Genomic DNA, 15,820 nt, shown 5'->3' with positions numbered 1-15,820 from the left:
CATGGTTGATCATACTCTGGGTTCCACATGCATGTTTTAGCTGAAGGAAGAATACCTTAAACCTGGGAGTTGAAACCCGTGGAATGGGTACCATGCAATATGACTTCAAAGGGTCTTCATTTGCTCACCGAACCTCTCCAATCCTATCACTGCTGCGTTTATGCCCCTGTACACATGCTTGATTCTCTTTCGGAGACATAGCAATCCATAGGTTTTAAGATACTTACTAGTCAGGTACATTCTTAGGCGTTTAATATGCGGTGTTGAGTCCATTTCGTTGAGCAAGGAGTAGCTCTTGTCTATTCCATATTTGGCTTAAGGAACTTTATCTGTGCTCATTTCAATCTCTGGTTTTATGCAGCACCCCAACTCACCTTTCCCCTTAAGCAAGCATAAGTTGGTTTTCTAAATTTGAGACCCTGTTCTGTTCTGTAATTCAGTTCCTGTGTAGCCAAGTTTACATTCCGTGTATTACTGATATCTTATGATGTTTCTTTTTCTGTGTGACTTATTTCAGTTAGAATCATCATACCTGAATCCACTCATTGTGCTGCTAAGGGCCTGATGACACAGATTTCATTGCTGAGTGATATTGCTTTGTAAGTAAATACCACAACTTCTTTATCCATTTTTCACTTTCTGCGATGTTGAACTTGTACTGTAAACGAGGTTCTTGTAAACAGAGCCGTTCCAAACTTTGGGGTGGCTGTGTCTTTTTGATTTTAATTTCCCTAAGCTATAGGACCATAAGTGGAAGTGCCCTAGGCTCTGTTGCTTTGTTTTTTAGATGTTTCAGGAAACACCATACACTTCTCCCGAGTGTCTGTTGGCAATTTACATCCCGCCCATCAGCATAACAAGGCTCCCAGTTCTCCATGGCCTGTCCTGCCTTTCTGGATTTTACACTTTTTTCAGATGGCCCTTTTGACGGGGGGAAGTGAGACTTCATTGTAGTGCAGATTTCCTTTGCAAGCTTGCTTGGTTGGCCAAAAAGGGCGTATGCGTTTTTTCCTGAATATATTCAGGAAAAAACGCATACGCCCTTTTTGGCCAAGTGCATCATTGTGGACGTTCTGCCTCTTTTCCTATGCTTTCAATGCAATTCCAGTCTACCTCCTGAAATCGGTTTCCTGCAATTCTGCCCCGCTTTCAAGTCCTCTTGGCAGCCTTACTTCAGTCTATTTTTGGACGATAGCTGTCATTTATAACTCTGCAGGTTTGTGAATTACAGTGCCCCTGAGCTCCTTTCTTCAACTCGCTTTCTTGTGAGCTGGCCGCAACACCGCAGGATGGCTTCAGGCCCTAATCTGGTTCCGGCACGGCACGCTGAGCCTTTGGTTAATTCCTCTTCCTGGTGGGAAATGAGAGTTAAATTTGCCCGTCCAGACACCTCCAGCTAGTCTCTCATTGGTTCTCGCTATTCCTGTTCATCTTCCGCAGAAATTGCAAACTGGGCCAAACAGGAGGTTAAAGGCGCTGACTCTCCAAGTGGGGAGAGTGTTAGTAAAGCGTCTGGAATGTTGCACCCGAGTACCAGGGGAGGAAAACTGAGACATATTTGAACACGTCTCCCGATCACATGGTTGATCATACTCTGGGTTCCACATGCATGTTTTAGCTGAAGGAAGAATACCTAAAACCTGGGTAGTTGAAACCCGTGGAATGGGTACCATGCAATATGACTTCAAAGGGTCTTCATTTGCTCACCGAACCTCTCCAATCCTATCACTGCTGCGTTTATGCCCCTGTACACATGCTTGATTCTCTTTCGGAGACATAGCAATCCATAGGTTTTAAGATACTTACTAGTCAGGTACATTCTTAGGCGTTTAATATGCGGTGTTGAGTCCATTTCGTTGAGCAAGGAGTAGCTCTTGTCTATTCCATATTTGGCTTAAGGAACTTTATCTGTGCTCATTTCAATCTCTGGTTTTATGCAGCACCCCAACTCACCTTTCCCCTTAAGCAAGCATAAGTTGGTTTTCTAAATTTGAGACCCTGTTCTGTTCTGTAATTCAGTTCCTGTGTAGCCAAGTTTACATTCCGTGTATTACTGATATCTTATGATGTTTCTTTTTCTGTGTGACTTATTTCAGTTAGAATCATCATACCTGAATCCACTCATTGTGCTGCTAAGGGCCTGATGACACAGATTTCATTGCTGAGTGATATTGCTTTGTAAGTAAATACCACAACTTCTTTATCCATTTTTCACTTTCTGCGATGTTGAACTTGTACTGTAAACGAGGTTCTTGTAAACAGAGCCGTTCCAAACTTTGGGGTGGCTGTGTCTTTTTGATTTTAATTTCCCTAAGCTATAGGACCATAAGTGGAAGTGCCCTAGGCTCTGTTGCTTTGTTTTTTAGATGTTTCAGGAAACACCATACACTTCTCCCGAGTGTCTGTTGGCAATTTACATCCCGCCCATCAGCATAACAAGGCTCCCAGTTCTCCATGGCCTGTCCTGCCTTTCTGGATTTTACACTTTTTTCAGATGGCCCTTTTGACCGGGGGGAAGTGAGACTTCATTGTAGTGCAGATTTCCTTTGCAAGCTTGCTTGGTTGGCCAAAAAGGGCGTATGCGTTTTTTCCTGAATATATTCAGGAAAAAACGCATACGCCCTTTTTGGCCAAGTGCATCATTGTGGACGTTCTGCCTCTTTTCCTATGCTTTCAATGCAATTCCAGTCTACCTCCTGAAATCGGTTTCCTGCAATTCTGCCCCGCTTTCAAGTCCTCTTGGCAGCCTTACTTCAGTCTATTTTTGGACGATAGCTGTCATTTATAACTCTGCAGGTTTGTGAATTACAGTGCCCCTGAGCTCCTTTCTTCAACTCGCTTTCTTGTGACCTGGCCGCAACACCGCAGGATGGCTTCAGGCCCTAATCTGGTTCCGGCACGGCACGCTGAGCCTTTGGTTAATTCCTCTTCCTGGTGGGAAATGAGAGTTAAATTTGCCCGTCCAGACACCTCCAGCTAGTCTCTCATTGGTTCTCGCTATTCCTGTTCATCTTCCGCAGAAATTGCAAACTGGGCCAAACAGGAGGTTAAAGGGACTGACTCTCCAAGTGGGGAGAGTGTTAGTAAAGCGTCTGGAATGTTGCACCCGAGTACCAGGGGAGGAAAACTGAGACATATTTGAACACGTCTCCCGATCACATGGTTGATCATACTCTGGGTTCCACATGCATGTTTTAGCTGAAGGAAGAATACCTTAAACCTGGGTAGTTGAAACCCGTGGAATGGGTACCATGCAATATGACTTCAAAGGGTCTTCATTTGCTCACCGAACCTCTCCAATCCTATCACTGCTGCGTTTATGCCCCTGTACACATGCTTGATTCTCTTTCGGAGACATAGCAATCCATAGGTTTTAAGATACTTACTAGTCAGGTACATTCTTAGGCGTTTAATATGCGGTGTTGAGTCCATTTCGTTGAGCAAGGAGTAGCTCTTGTCTATTCCATATTTGGCTTAAGGAACTTTATCTGTGCTCATTTCAATCTCTGGTTTTATGCAGCACCCCAACTCACCTTTCCCCTTAAGCAAGCATAAGTTGGTTTTCTAAATTTGAGACCCTGTTCTGTTCTGTAATTCAGTTCCTGTGTAGCCAAGTTTCCATTCCGTGTATTACTGATATCTTATGATGTTTCTTTTTCTGTGTGACTTATTTCAGTTAGAATCATCATACCTGAATCCACTCATTGTGCTGCTAAGGGCCTGATGACATAGATTTCATTGCTGAGTGATATTGCTTTGTAAGTAAATACCACAACTTCTTTATCCATTTTTCACTTTCTGCGATGTTGAACTTGTACTGTAAACGAGGTTCTTGTAAACAGAGGCGTTCCAAACTTTGGGGTGGCTGTGTCTTTTTGATTTTAATTTCCCTAAGCTATAGGACCATAAGTGGAAGTGCCCTAGGCTCTGTTGCTTTGTTTTTTAGATGTTTCAGGAAACACCATACACTTCTCCCGAGTGTCTGTTGGCAATTTACATCCCGCCCATCAGCATAACAAGGCTCCCAGTTCTCCATGGCCTGTCCTGCCTTTCTGGATTTTACACTTTTTTCAGATGGCCCTTTTGACCGGGGGGAAGTGAGACTTCATTGTAGTGCAGATTTCCTTTGCAAGCTTGCTTGGTTGGCCAAAAAGGGCGTATGCGTTTTTTCCTGAATATATTCAGGAAAAAACGCATACGCCCTTTTTGGCCAAGTGCATCATTGTGGACGTTCTGCCTCTTTTCCTATGCTTTCAATGCAATTCCAGTCTACCTCCTGAAATCGGTTTCCTGCAATTCTGCCCCGCTTTCAAGTCCTCTTGGCAGCCTTACTTCAGTATATTTTTGGACGATAGCTGTCATTTATAACTCTGCAGGTTTGTGAATTACAGTGCCCCTGAGCTCCTTTCTTCAACTCGCTTTCTTGTGACCTGGCCGCAACACCGCAGGATGGCTTCAGGCCCTAATCTGGTTCCGGCACGGCACGCTGAGCCTTTGGTTAATTCCTCTTCCTGGTGGGAAATGAGAGTTAAATTTGCCCGTCCAGACACCTCCAGCTAGTCTCTCATTGGTTCTCCCTATTCCTGTTCATCTTCCGCAGAAATTGCAAACTGGGCCAAACAGGAGGTTAAAGGACTGACTCTCCAAGTGGGGAGAGTGTTAGTAAAGCGTCTGGAATGTTGCACCCGAGTACCAGGGGAGGAAAACTGAGACATATTTGAACACGTCTCCCGATCACATGGTTGATCATACTCTGGGTTCCACATGCATGTTTTAGCTGAAGGAAGAATACCTTAAACCTGGGTAGTTGAAACCCGTGGAATGGGTACCATGCAATATGACTTCAAAGGGTCTTCATTTGCTCACCGAACCTCTCCAATCCTATCACTGCTGCGTTTATGCCCCTGTACACATGCTTGATTCTCTTTCGGAGACATAGCAATCCATAGGTTTTAAGATACTTACTAGTCAGGTACATTCTTAGGCGTTTAATATGCGGTGTTGAGTCCATTTCGTTGAGCAAGGAGTAGCTCTTGTCTATTCCATATTTGGCTTAAGGAACTTTATCTGTGCTCATTTCAATCTCTGGTTTTATGCAGCACCCCAACTCACCTTTCCCCTTAAGCAAGCATAAGTTGGTTTTCTAAATTTGAGACCCTGTTCTGTTCTGTAATTCAGTTCCTGTGTAGCCAAGTTTACATTCCGTGTATTACTGATATCTTATGATGTTTCTTTTTCTGTGTGACTTATTTCAGTTAGAATCATCATACCTGAATCCACTCATTGTGCTGCTAAGGGCCTGATGACATAGATTTCATTGCTGAGTGATATTGCTTTGTAAGTAAATACCACAACTTCTTTATCCATTTTTCACTTTCTGCGATGTTGAACTTGTACTGTAAACGAGGTTCTTGTAAACAGAGGCGTTCCAAACTTTGGGGTGGCTGTGTCTTTTTGATTTTAATTTCCCTAAGCTATAGGACCATAAGTGGCAGTGCCCTAGGCTCTGTTGCTTTGTTTTTTAGATGTTTCAGGAAACACCATACACTTCTCCCGAGTGTCTGTTGGCAATTTACATCCCGCCCATCAGCATAACAAGGCTCCCAGTTCTCCATGGCCTGTCCTGCCTTTCTGGATTTTACACTTTTTTCAGATGGCCCTTTTGACCGGGGGGAAGTGAGACTTCATTGTAGTGCAGATTTCCTTTGCAAGCTTGCTTGGTTGGCCAAAAAGGGCGTATGCGTTTTTTCCTGAATATATTCAGGAAAAAACGCATACGCCCTTTTTGGCCAAGTGCATCATTGTGGACGTTCTGCCTCTTTTCCTATGCTTTCAATGCAATTCCAGTCTACCTCCTGAAATCGGTTTCCTGCAATTCTGCCCCGCTTTCAAGTCCTCTTGGCAGCCTTACTTCAGTCTATTTTTGGACGATAGCTGTCATTTATAACTCTGCAGGTTTGTGAATTACAGTGCCCCTGAGCTCCTTTCTTCAACTCGCTTTCTTGTGAGCTGGCCGCAACACCGCAGGATGGCTTCAGGCCCTAATCTGGTTCCGGCACGGCACGCTGAGCCTTTGGTTAATTCCTCTTCCTGGTGGGAAATGAGAGTTAAATTTGCCCGTCCAGACACCTCCAGCTAGTCTCTCATTGGTTCTCGCTATTCCTGTTCATCTTCCGCAGAAATTGCAAACTGGGCCAAACAGGAGGTTAAAGGGACTGACTCTCCAAGTGGGGAGAGTGTTAGTAAAGCGTCTGGAATGTTGCACCCGAGTACCAGGGGAGGAAAACTGAGACATATTTGAACACGTCTCCCGATCACATGGTTGATCATACTCTGGGTTCCACATGCATGTTTTAGCTGAAGGAAGAATACCTAAAACCTGGGTAGTTGAAACCCGTGGAATGGGTACCATGCAATATGACTTCAAAGGGTCTTCATTTGCTCACCGAACCTCTCCAATCCTATCACTGCTGCGTTTATGCCCCTGTACACATGCTTGATTCTCTTTCGGAGACATAGCAATCCATAGGTTTTAAGATACTTACTAGTCAGGTACATTCTTAGGCGTTTAATATGCGGTGTTGAGTCCATTTCGTTGAGCAAGGAGTAGCTCTTGTCTATTCCATATTTGGCTTAAGGAACTTTATCTGTGCTCATTTCAATCTCTGGTTTTATGCAGCACCCCAACTCACCTTTCCCCTTAAGCAAGCATAAGTTGGTTTCTAAATTTGAGACCCTGTTCTGTTCTGTAATTCAGTTCCTGTGTAGCCAAGTTTACATTCCGTTATTACTGATATCTTATGATGTTTCTTTTTCTGTGTGACTTATTTCAGTTAGAATCCATCAGTAACCTGAATCCACTCATTATGCTGCTACGGGCCTGATGACATAGATTTCATTGCTGAGTGATATTGCTTTGTAAGTAAATACCACAACTTCTTTATCCATTTTTCACTTTCTGCGATGTTGAACTTGTACTGTAAACGAGGTTCTTGTAAACAGAGCCATTCCAAACTTTGGGATGGCTGTGTCTTTTTGATTTTAATTTCCCTAAGCTATAGGACCGATAAGTGGAAGTGCCCTAGGCTCTGTTGCTTTGTTTTTTAGATGTTTCAGGAAACAGCCATACACTTCTCCCGAGTGGTTGTTGGTAATTTACATCCCCCCATCAGCATAACAAGGCTCCCAGTTCTCCATGGCCTGTCCTGCCTTTCTGGATTTTACACTTTTTTCAGATGGCCCTTTGGACCGGGGGGAAGTGAGACTTCATTGTAGTGCAGATTTCCTTTGCAAGCTTGCTTGGTTGGCCAAAAAGGGCGTATGCGTTTTTTCCTGAATATATTCAGGAAAAAACGCATACGCCCTTTTTGGCCAAGTGCATCATTGTGGACGTTTTGCCTCTTTCCTATGCTTTCAATGCAATTCCAGTCTACCTCCTGAATCGTTTTCCTGCAATTCTGCCCCGCTTTCAAGTCTCTTGGCAGCCTTACTTCAGTCTATGTTTGGACGATAGCTGTCATTTATAACTCTGCAGGTTTGTGAATTACAGTGCCCCTGAGCTCCTTTCTTCAACTCGCTTTCTTGTGACCTGGCCGCAACACCGCAGGATGGCTTCAGGCCCTAATCTGGTTCCGGCACGGCACGCTGAGCCTTTGGTTATTTCCTCTTCCTGGTGGGAAATGAGAGTTAAATTTCCCGTCCAGACACCTCCAGCTAGCCTCTCATGGGTTCTCGCTATTCCTGTTCATCTTCCGCAGAAATTGCAAACTGGGCCAAACAGGAGGTTAAAGGCGCTGACTCTCCAAGTGGGGAGAGTGTTAGTAAAGCGTCTGGAATGTTGCACCCGAGTACCAGGGGAGGAAAACTGATACATATTTGAACACGTCTCCCGATCACATGGTTGATCATACTTGGGTTCCACATGCATGGTTTAGCTGAAGGAAGAATACCTTAAACCTGGGTAGTTGAAAACCGTGGAATGGGTACCATGCAATATGACTTCAAGGGTCTTCATTTGCTCACGAACCTCTCCAATCCTATCACTGCTGCGTTATGCCCTGGTACACATGCTGTGATTCTCTTTCGGAGACATAGCAATCCATAGGTTTTACAGATACTTACTAGTCCAGGTACATTCTTAGCTTTTAATATGCGGTGTTGAGTCCATTTCGTTGAGCAAGGAGTAGCTCTTGTCTATTCCATATTTGGCTTAAGGAACTTTATCTGTGCTCATTTCAAATCTCTGGTTTATGCAGCACCCCAACTCACCTTTCCCCTTAAGCAAGCATAAGTTGGTTTTCTAAATTGAGACCCTGTTCTGTTCTGTAATTCAGTTCCTGTGTAGCCAAGTTTACATTCCGTGTATTACTGATATCTTATGATGTTTCTTTTCTGTGTGACTTATTTCAGTTAGAATCATCATACCTGAATCCACTCATTGTGCTGCTAAGGGCCTGATGACATAGATTTCATTGCTGAGTGATATTGCTTTGTAAGTAAATACCACAACTTCTTTATCCATTTTTCACTTTCTGCGATGTTGAACTTGTACTGTAAAACGAGGTTCTTGTAAACAGAGCATCCAAACTTTGGGGTGGCTGTGTCTTTTTGATTTTAATTTCCCTAAGCTATAGGACCATAAGTGCAAGTGCCCTAGGCTCTGTTGCTTTGTTTTTTAGATGTTTCAGGAAACACCATACACTTCTCCTGAGTGTCTGTTGGCAATTTACATCCCCGCCATCAGCATAACAAGGCTCCCAGTTTCTCCATGGGCCTGTCCTGCCTTTCTGGATTTTACCACTTTTTTCAGATGGCCCTTTTGACCGGGGGGAAGTGAGACTTCATTGTAGTGCAGATTTCCTTTGCAAGCTTGCTTGGTTGGCCAAAAAGGGCGTATGCGTTTTTCCTGAATATATTCAGGAAAAAACGCATACGCCCTTTTTGGCCAAGTGCATCATTGTGGACGTTCTGCCTCTTTTCCTATGCTTTTCAATGCAATTCCAGTCTACCTCCTGAAATCAGGTTTCCTGCAATTCTGCCCCGCTTTCAAGTCCTCTTGGCAGCCTTACTTCAGTCTATTTTTGGACGATAGCTGTCATTTATAACTCTGCAGGTTTTGTGAATTACAGTGCCCCTGAGCTCCTTTCTTCAACTCGCTTTCTTGTGACCTGGCCGCAACACCCCAGGATGGCTTCAGGCCCTAATCTGGTTCCGGCACGGCACGCTGAGCCTTTGGTTAATTCCTCTTCCTGGTGGGAAATGAGAGTTAAATTGCCCGTCCAGACACCTCCAGCTAGTCTCTCATTGGTTCTCGCTATTCCTGTTCATCTTCCACGAAATTGCAAACTGGGCCAAACAGGAGGTTAAAGGGACTGACTCTCCAAGTCGGGAGAGTGTTAGTAAAGCGTCTGGAATGTTGCACCCGAGTACCAGGGTACGAAAACTGAGACATATTTGAACACGTCTCCCGATCACATGGTTGATCATACTCTGGGTTCCACATGCATGTTTTAGCTGAAGGAAGAATACCTTAAACCTGGGATTTGAAACCCGTGGAATGGGTACCATGCAATATGACTTCAAAGGGTCTTCATTTGCTCACCGAACATCTCCAATCCTATCACTGCTGCGTTTATGCCCCTGTACACATGCTTGATTCTCTTTCGGAGACATAGCAATCCATAGGTTTAAGATACTTACTAGTCAGGTACATTCTTAGGCGTTTAATATGCGGTGTTGAGTCCATTTCGTTGAGCAAGGAGTAGCTCTTGTCTATTCCATATTTGGCTTAAGGAACTTTATCTGTGCTCATTTCAATCTCTGGTTTTATGCAGCACCCCAACTCACCTTTCCCCTTAAGCAAGCATAAGTTGGTTTTCTAAATTTGAGACCCTGTTCTGTTCTGTAATTCAGTTCCTGTGTAGCCAAGTTTACATTCCGTGTATTACTGATATCTTATGATGTTTCTTTTTCTGTGTGACTTATTTCAGTTAGAATCATCATACCTGAATCCACTCATTGTGCTGCTAAGGGCCTGATGACATAGATTTCATTGCTGAGTGATATTGCTTTGTAAGTAAATACCACAACTTCTTTATCCATTTTTCACTTTCTGCGATGTTGAACTTGTACTGTAAACGAGGTTCTTGTAAACAGAGGCGTTCCAAACTTTGGGGTGGCTGTGTCTTTTTGATTTTAATTTCCCTAAGCTATAGGACCATAAGTGGCAGTGCCCTAGGCTCTGTTGCTTTGTTTTTTAGATGTTTCAGGAAACACCATACACTTCTCCCGAGTGTCTGTTGGCAATTTACATCCCGCCCATCAGCATAACAAGGCTCCCAGTTCTCCATGGCCTGTCCTGCCTTTCTGGATTTTACACTTTTTTCAGATGGCCCTTTTGACCGGGGGAAGTGAGACTTCATTGTAGTGCAGATTTCCTTTGCAAGCTTGCTTGGTTGGCCAAAAAGGGCGTATGCGTTTTTTCCTGAATATATTCAGGAAAAAACGCATACGCCCTTTTTGGCCAAGTGCATCATTGTGGACGTTCTGCCTCTTTTCCTATGCTTTCAATGCAATTCCAGTCTACCTCCTGAAATCGGTTTCCTGCAATTCTGCCCGCTTTCAAGTCCTCTTGGCAGCCTTACTTCAGTCTATTTTGGACGATAGCTGTCATTTATAACTCTGCAGGTTTGTGAATTACAGTGCCCCTGAGCTCCTTCTTCAACTCGCTTTCTTGTGACCTGGCCGCAACACCGCAGGATGGCTTCAGGCCCTAATCTGGTTCCGGCACGGCACGCTGAGCCTTTGGTTAATTCCTCTTCCTGGTGGGAAATGAGAGTTAAATTTGCCCGTCCAGACACCTCCAGCTAGTCTCTCATTGGTTCTCGCTATTCCTGTTCATCTTCCACAGAAATTGCAAACTGGGCCAAACAGGAGGTTAAAGGGACTGACTCTCCAAGTGGGGAGAGTGTTAGTAAAGCGTCTGGAATGTTGCACCCGAGTACCAGGGTACGAAAACTGAGACATATTTGAACACGTCTCCCGATCACATGGTTGATCATACTCTAGGTTCCACATGCATGTTTTAGCTGAAGGAAGAATACCTTAAACCTGGAGAGTTGAAACCCGTGGAATGGGTACCATGCAATATGACTTCAAAGGGTCTTCATTTGCTCACCGAACCTCTCCAATCCTATCACTGCTGCGTTTATGCCCTGTACACATGCTTGATTCTCTTTCGGAGACATAGCAATCCATAGGTTTTAAGATACTTACTAGTCAGGTACATTCTTAGGCGTTTAATATGCGGTGTTGAGTCCATTTCGTTGAGCAAGGAGTAGCTCTTGTCTATTCCATATTTGGCTTAAGGAACTTTATCTGTGCTCATTTCAATCTCTGGTTTTATGCAGCACCCCAACTCACCTTTCCCCTTAAGCAAGCATAAGTTGGTTTTCTAAATTTGAGACCCTGTTCTGTTCTGTAATTCAGTTCCTGTGTAGCCAAGTTTACATTCCGTGTATTACTGATATCTTTTTTTTTTTTGCCGTAACTACCTTTATTGGTATCGCTTGTGTATCAGTTCATCAAAACCTTTGTTTCATATTTCTCGCCTTAATCCCCTGAAAGTTCCAGATGGGCAAAAATACTTTTAAATACGCAGCTGGCTTCTGTCTTATGTGCTTAATATTATACATTTGTTGCTTGTTTTGCACATGTCTATGGCTGCACTACTTGCAAGACGAAAGTCACATATAAAAATACAGACTAATCGAAACACAAAAGTCAGCCATTGTCTAGAATGTGGTTTACAATACAGAGCTTGCAGACAACACAGACTATATATATAAGTCATCTGTCTGAAAACAGAAAGTAGTGTCTCAGACTGACTCCGGAGAAAGGTGCTGACACACAGGGAAACTCACTGATGATTCTCCTTTATGTTTATTAGATAGATCAATACCAAATTATTTCACATATATTATATTCAATATCTATATATATATATCTTGTAACCAAATTCTGGTTTAAAAGTCACAAACCAACATGTAAATACAAAATGTTAGGAAAGGTTTAACATACATAGGGGAAAACATGTCTTATGCCTCGCAAAGACTTTCTACAATCTAGCATAAAGGCAAATGTGGTTGAAAAAAAAGGAAATCCATATACAATTACAGAAAAACATTTAGTCAAGCCACCTAATATAAAATATTTCAGATATCATGTCCAAAAACGTCCACGTGTTGCAGAGGTCTCTACAAATCAATTAGAATGACGTCAACAAGATCTGCAAACCGAAGTCTTAGCAAGTAAACGTGACTCATGCTTTTCTCTCTGAGACAATGAGGCTTGACGTTCAGTTAAAGGCAGGTAAACACGACTATGAAGAAACCCTTCTTTACAACAGCTTAACGGTACCCATTTAGGGCAATATACCCGCTTTCCCAGCTATGTGTGCACGCAGTGTTCTGTGATAAAATGACTCAGTTACTTTAAAAAAGCATAAATGGCAAAACAAAATAACCAGAACTCCGCGAAGCTGGTAAAACCACAAAGACACTGAAATCCAGCAACTCCTGAGAGGCTGAGAGATCAAATGAATCATAAAATCTGGATGACTCTGATTTGGGGTTTAACTTTGGTTAAAACTGAAAAGTCTGAAAAGAACCAATGTTTTGGAAGAAGCAGTGTCACTTGTAAACATCCTGCCACCTAACTAAAAGGACGGCCTCTTCTTCTAGACCCACGACTTAATAAGACAGGAAGCTCTCAACACACAGCGCTGGAGAAGATGGATTCCACAAGTCAAACTTGAGTGAAACTGTTCTAATGCAATGTACCAAACACGCGTTTGTTCTTAGGAAAAATTACAAAACTAACAAATATTTTTCTCCAGAATTATAAAAGATAAAATCTATGAATCAGTACTGTTATGTGATTACAGAACAATAGCCAACTGAAAAAAAAAACAAAACACCAACCCACAGGCCGTCTACACCGTCCCCAATCCATTTCCTGCAGCCAGTACTTCCCACCTGCTCTGAGGACTGAGCCTTAGACACCGTTGACTGTATTTAAAGTTGAGTCAACAGTACTCTCTGTCTCTGGGGCAAAAGTAATGCAGCTCATTACTTACACACAACACTTGTTTCATTCTTCAGGACTTTCTTTGACGGGATTACTCAATGTTGGTTACTTTAAAGGTAACAAAAGGTGTCAGAAAAAAATGCCTTGGAATTCTTTTGCAATTCCACAAAGACACCTGGCAATCTGATACGTTCATTCCTCTCCCCATCACAATTTTTGTTTTTTAAAATTACAATTGACAACTCACGTAAGATGTAATTAATTTACTTAAAATAAGAGAGGGCTTTTCAATCAAGTATCCACGTTCCAAATAACTAAAACATTTAGTTAAATCTTTTAAATTAATCTTTTAATAAATCTTTAATTACTCGGTGCCAGTAATTAAGAGGTTGATTCCGTAAAATTCAAACTTGCACATAGGCGTGTCCCACTCAGAAAAGATTTCATACACTTAGCAACTTGTGCTTTTTGTCTCACCTTTTATAAGAAACACAGATTAATTTCAACTTCAGTTTTCCTTTCTGATGCAGACACGTGTACCTTGTGTAAGAAACGGTCTCCAGGCCACCTCCACGTGTAGACCTCAGCATTTCCTGAGAGTGTGAAGTCAACCCCTCCTCCAGGAGACTCTCGCCCTTTTGAGACATTCCCCCTTGCACCTTATGTTTGTCAGACTATGTTTACAGAAATCAGATGACTGGATGAAAACTCTACAGGACAGTCAAGGACAGACGAGAAGACGAGATGCAGAGCGGGAGCCCCTTCCTCCTCCAGTGCACCTGCTGCGGGCAGCCCTCCAGGAAGGCTTGGCCTCCTCCCCTGGACCACAGACTTACTTTTCTCTGTAATAAAGCAGGTAGTACTTCAGGGGATCTGGCAGAGGGAGGCTCAGGACCTTCTCACGCAGGAAGTTCACCGGGGGCTCGGGCTTGGTGTCCGGCGGGGTTGTCACCTCTTCTTCTTGCCGCTCGTCTTCCAGGTCTCCGCAGCTGGTGTCATCAGAGGGGTTGGAGAGCCGACTGGCAAACACCTCTTTGTCCAAAAAGACAATCGTTTCCATTCGGCGGCGGCGAACTCTCCTCCGTTTAAACCTGGGAGTGTTCTTCAGTCCGTTCCCGTTTTTGTTCACAGCTTCCTGGTGGATGACCTTCTTAATGGTGCCCCGGATGGCAATGCGCGCCAGGTCCTGGAGGCTGCGAACCGCCAGGGGTGTGGACAAGTCGTGATTCTCCTGACTCCGACTGGCAGGGCTGGACGAGTGGAGCAAAAGACACAGCCAGAATCTTTTTGGTTTCCCAGGCGGAAGGACCCGTCCGAGTTATCTTAGTCAACTTCTCTTCCAGCGGCATGACCAGGACGCCCCCGACTTTGAGGAGGCTCTTCATGTACCCCTCGTGCTGCTTCTGCACGCCTGCCCCGCAGTACACCCGGTCATACTGAGAGCAGCCTGGAGAGATCTCCAGGCAATTGCCGGTGACGAAGGAGGGCTCGCAGAAGTCAAACTTGTCGAAGCTGTCACTCGTCCTGATGAAAAAGTCCAGCTTCTGCTTCGCATACTCTGTCACATCTGAATGGAGTTCCACCCCGTGGTTCACACCAAAAGGACCGAGGATGAGCCCCACCATGGAGCTGAGGTAGCCGGTGCCGCTGCCCAGGTTCAGGAAGGAAAGGCCAGGCTGCAGGTCCAGGGCCTCCATCACCTCCGAATAGATGCACGGAGCAGAGAGGTGGATGTTCCCGTGCTTCCACGCCAGGTCCTTGTACGCGTTCTCCTTAAACTCCTCGAGGTAATAGTCGGCGCGGTCAACAGCTCGGAAGGCCTGCTCCACCAGCTCGGAGCGGATGTACTGCGCCGCCTTCAGATGGTCTATCAGCTCGTCGTTGTCTTCACCAGCACTCACCGCGCCTCCCATCTTCGGGACCGCGCTTACAGAAAGCTGCCGCTGGAGAGACCTCGGGAACCCCCGGAACGCTGGAGGGCGGACCCCCGGGGAGGGGGGAGGGGCGACGGGAGACGCCTGGGACGCGGAGGGGTGTTTATGCTTGGGGGTGGGGAACGAGAGGACAGCGGAAGAGGACAGGAAGACGGGGAGAGGAGAATGCGGCCCTGGGGGAGGGTCCGGGAGCCCGGGACCACGGGAAGGGGAGGGGTGGAGAGGAGGGAGAGAGGGGGAGGGGGCCGAGGGGCCGCACCGCCCCCATACCCCGCTGCAGGCCGGGCCGAGGGCGGCGGCGGCGGCGGCGGCGGCTCAGTACCTCCTGGCTCGGCGGGCCCGCGGAATCGGCCGCTGGGCCGCACCTGCAGCTCTTCCGGCGCCCCTCGCCAGTCCGCCTCCCACTACGCAGCCCCGACCTCCGCCCTACTGATATCTTATGATGTTTCTTTTTCTGTGTGACTTATTTCAGTTAGAATCATCATACCTGAATCCACTCATTGTGCTGCTAAGGGCCTGATGACACAGATTTCATTGCTGAGTGATATTGCTTTGTAAGTAAATACCACAACTTTTTTATCCATTTTTCACTTTCTGCGATGTTGAACTTGTACTGTAAACGAGGTTCTTGTAAACAGAGCCGTTCCAAACTTTGGGGTGGCTGTGTCTTTTTGATTTTAAATTCCCTAAGCTATAGGACCATAAGTGGAAGTGCCCTAGGCTCTGTTGCTTTGTTTTTTAGATGTTTCAGGAAACACCATACACTTCTCCCGAGTGGTTGTTGGCAATTTACATCCCGC

The 15,820-nt window shown here is 44.8% G+C and overlaps 1 pseudogene; it reads right to left on the bottom strand.

The window, feature by feature from the left end:
* Nucleotides 1-11,709: 11,709 nt before the first annotated feature.
* Nucleotides 11,710-15,465, bottom strand: LOC117310988 (protein-L-isoaspartate O-methyltransferase domain-containing protein 2 pseudogene; annotated as a pseudogene).
* Between the last annotated feature and the right edge of the window lie 355 nt (nucleotides 15,466-15,820).

This window comes from Tursiops truncatus, unplaced genomic scaffold (genome assembly GCF_011762595.2).
Source record: "Tursiops truncatus isolate mTurTru1 unplaced genomic scaffold, mTurTru1.mat.Y mat_scaffold_95_arrow_ctg1, whole genome shotgun sequence".
Classification (NCBI taxonomy): Eukaryota; Metazoa; Chordata; class Mammalia; order Artiodactyla; family Delphinidae; genus Tursiops; species Tursiops truncatus.
Note: the sequence above shows the minus strand (reverse complement) of the source record. Positions and strands in the feature narration are given on the sequence as shown.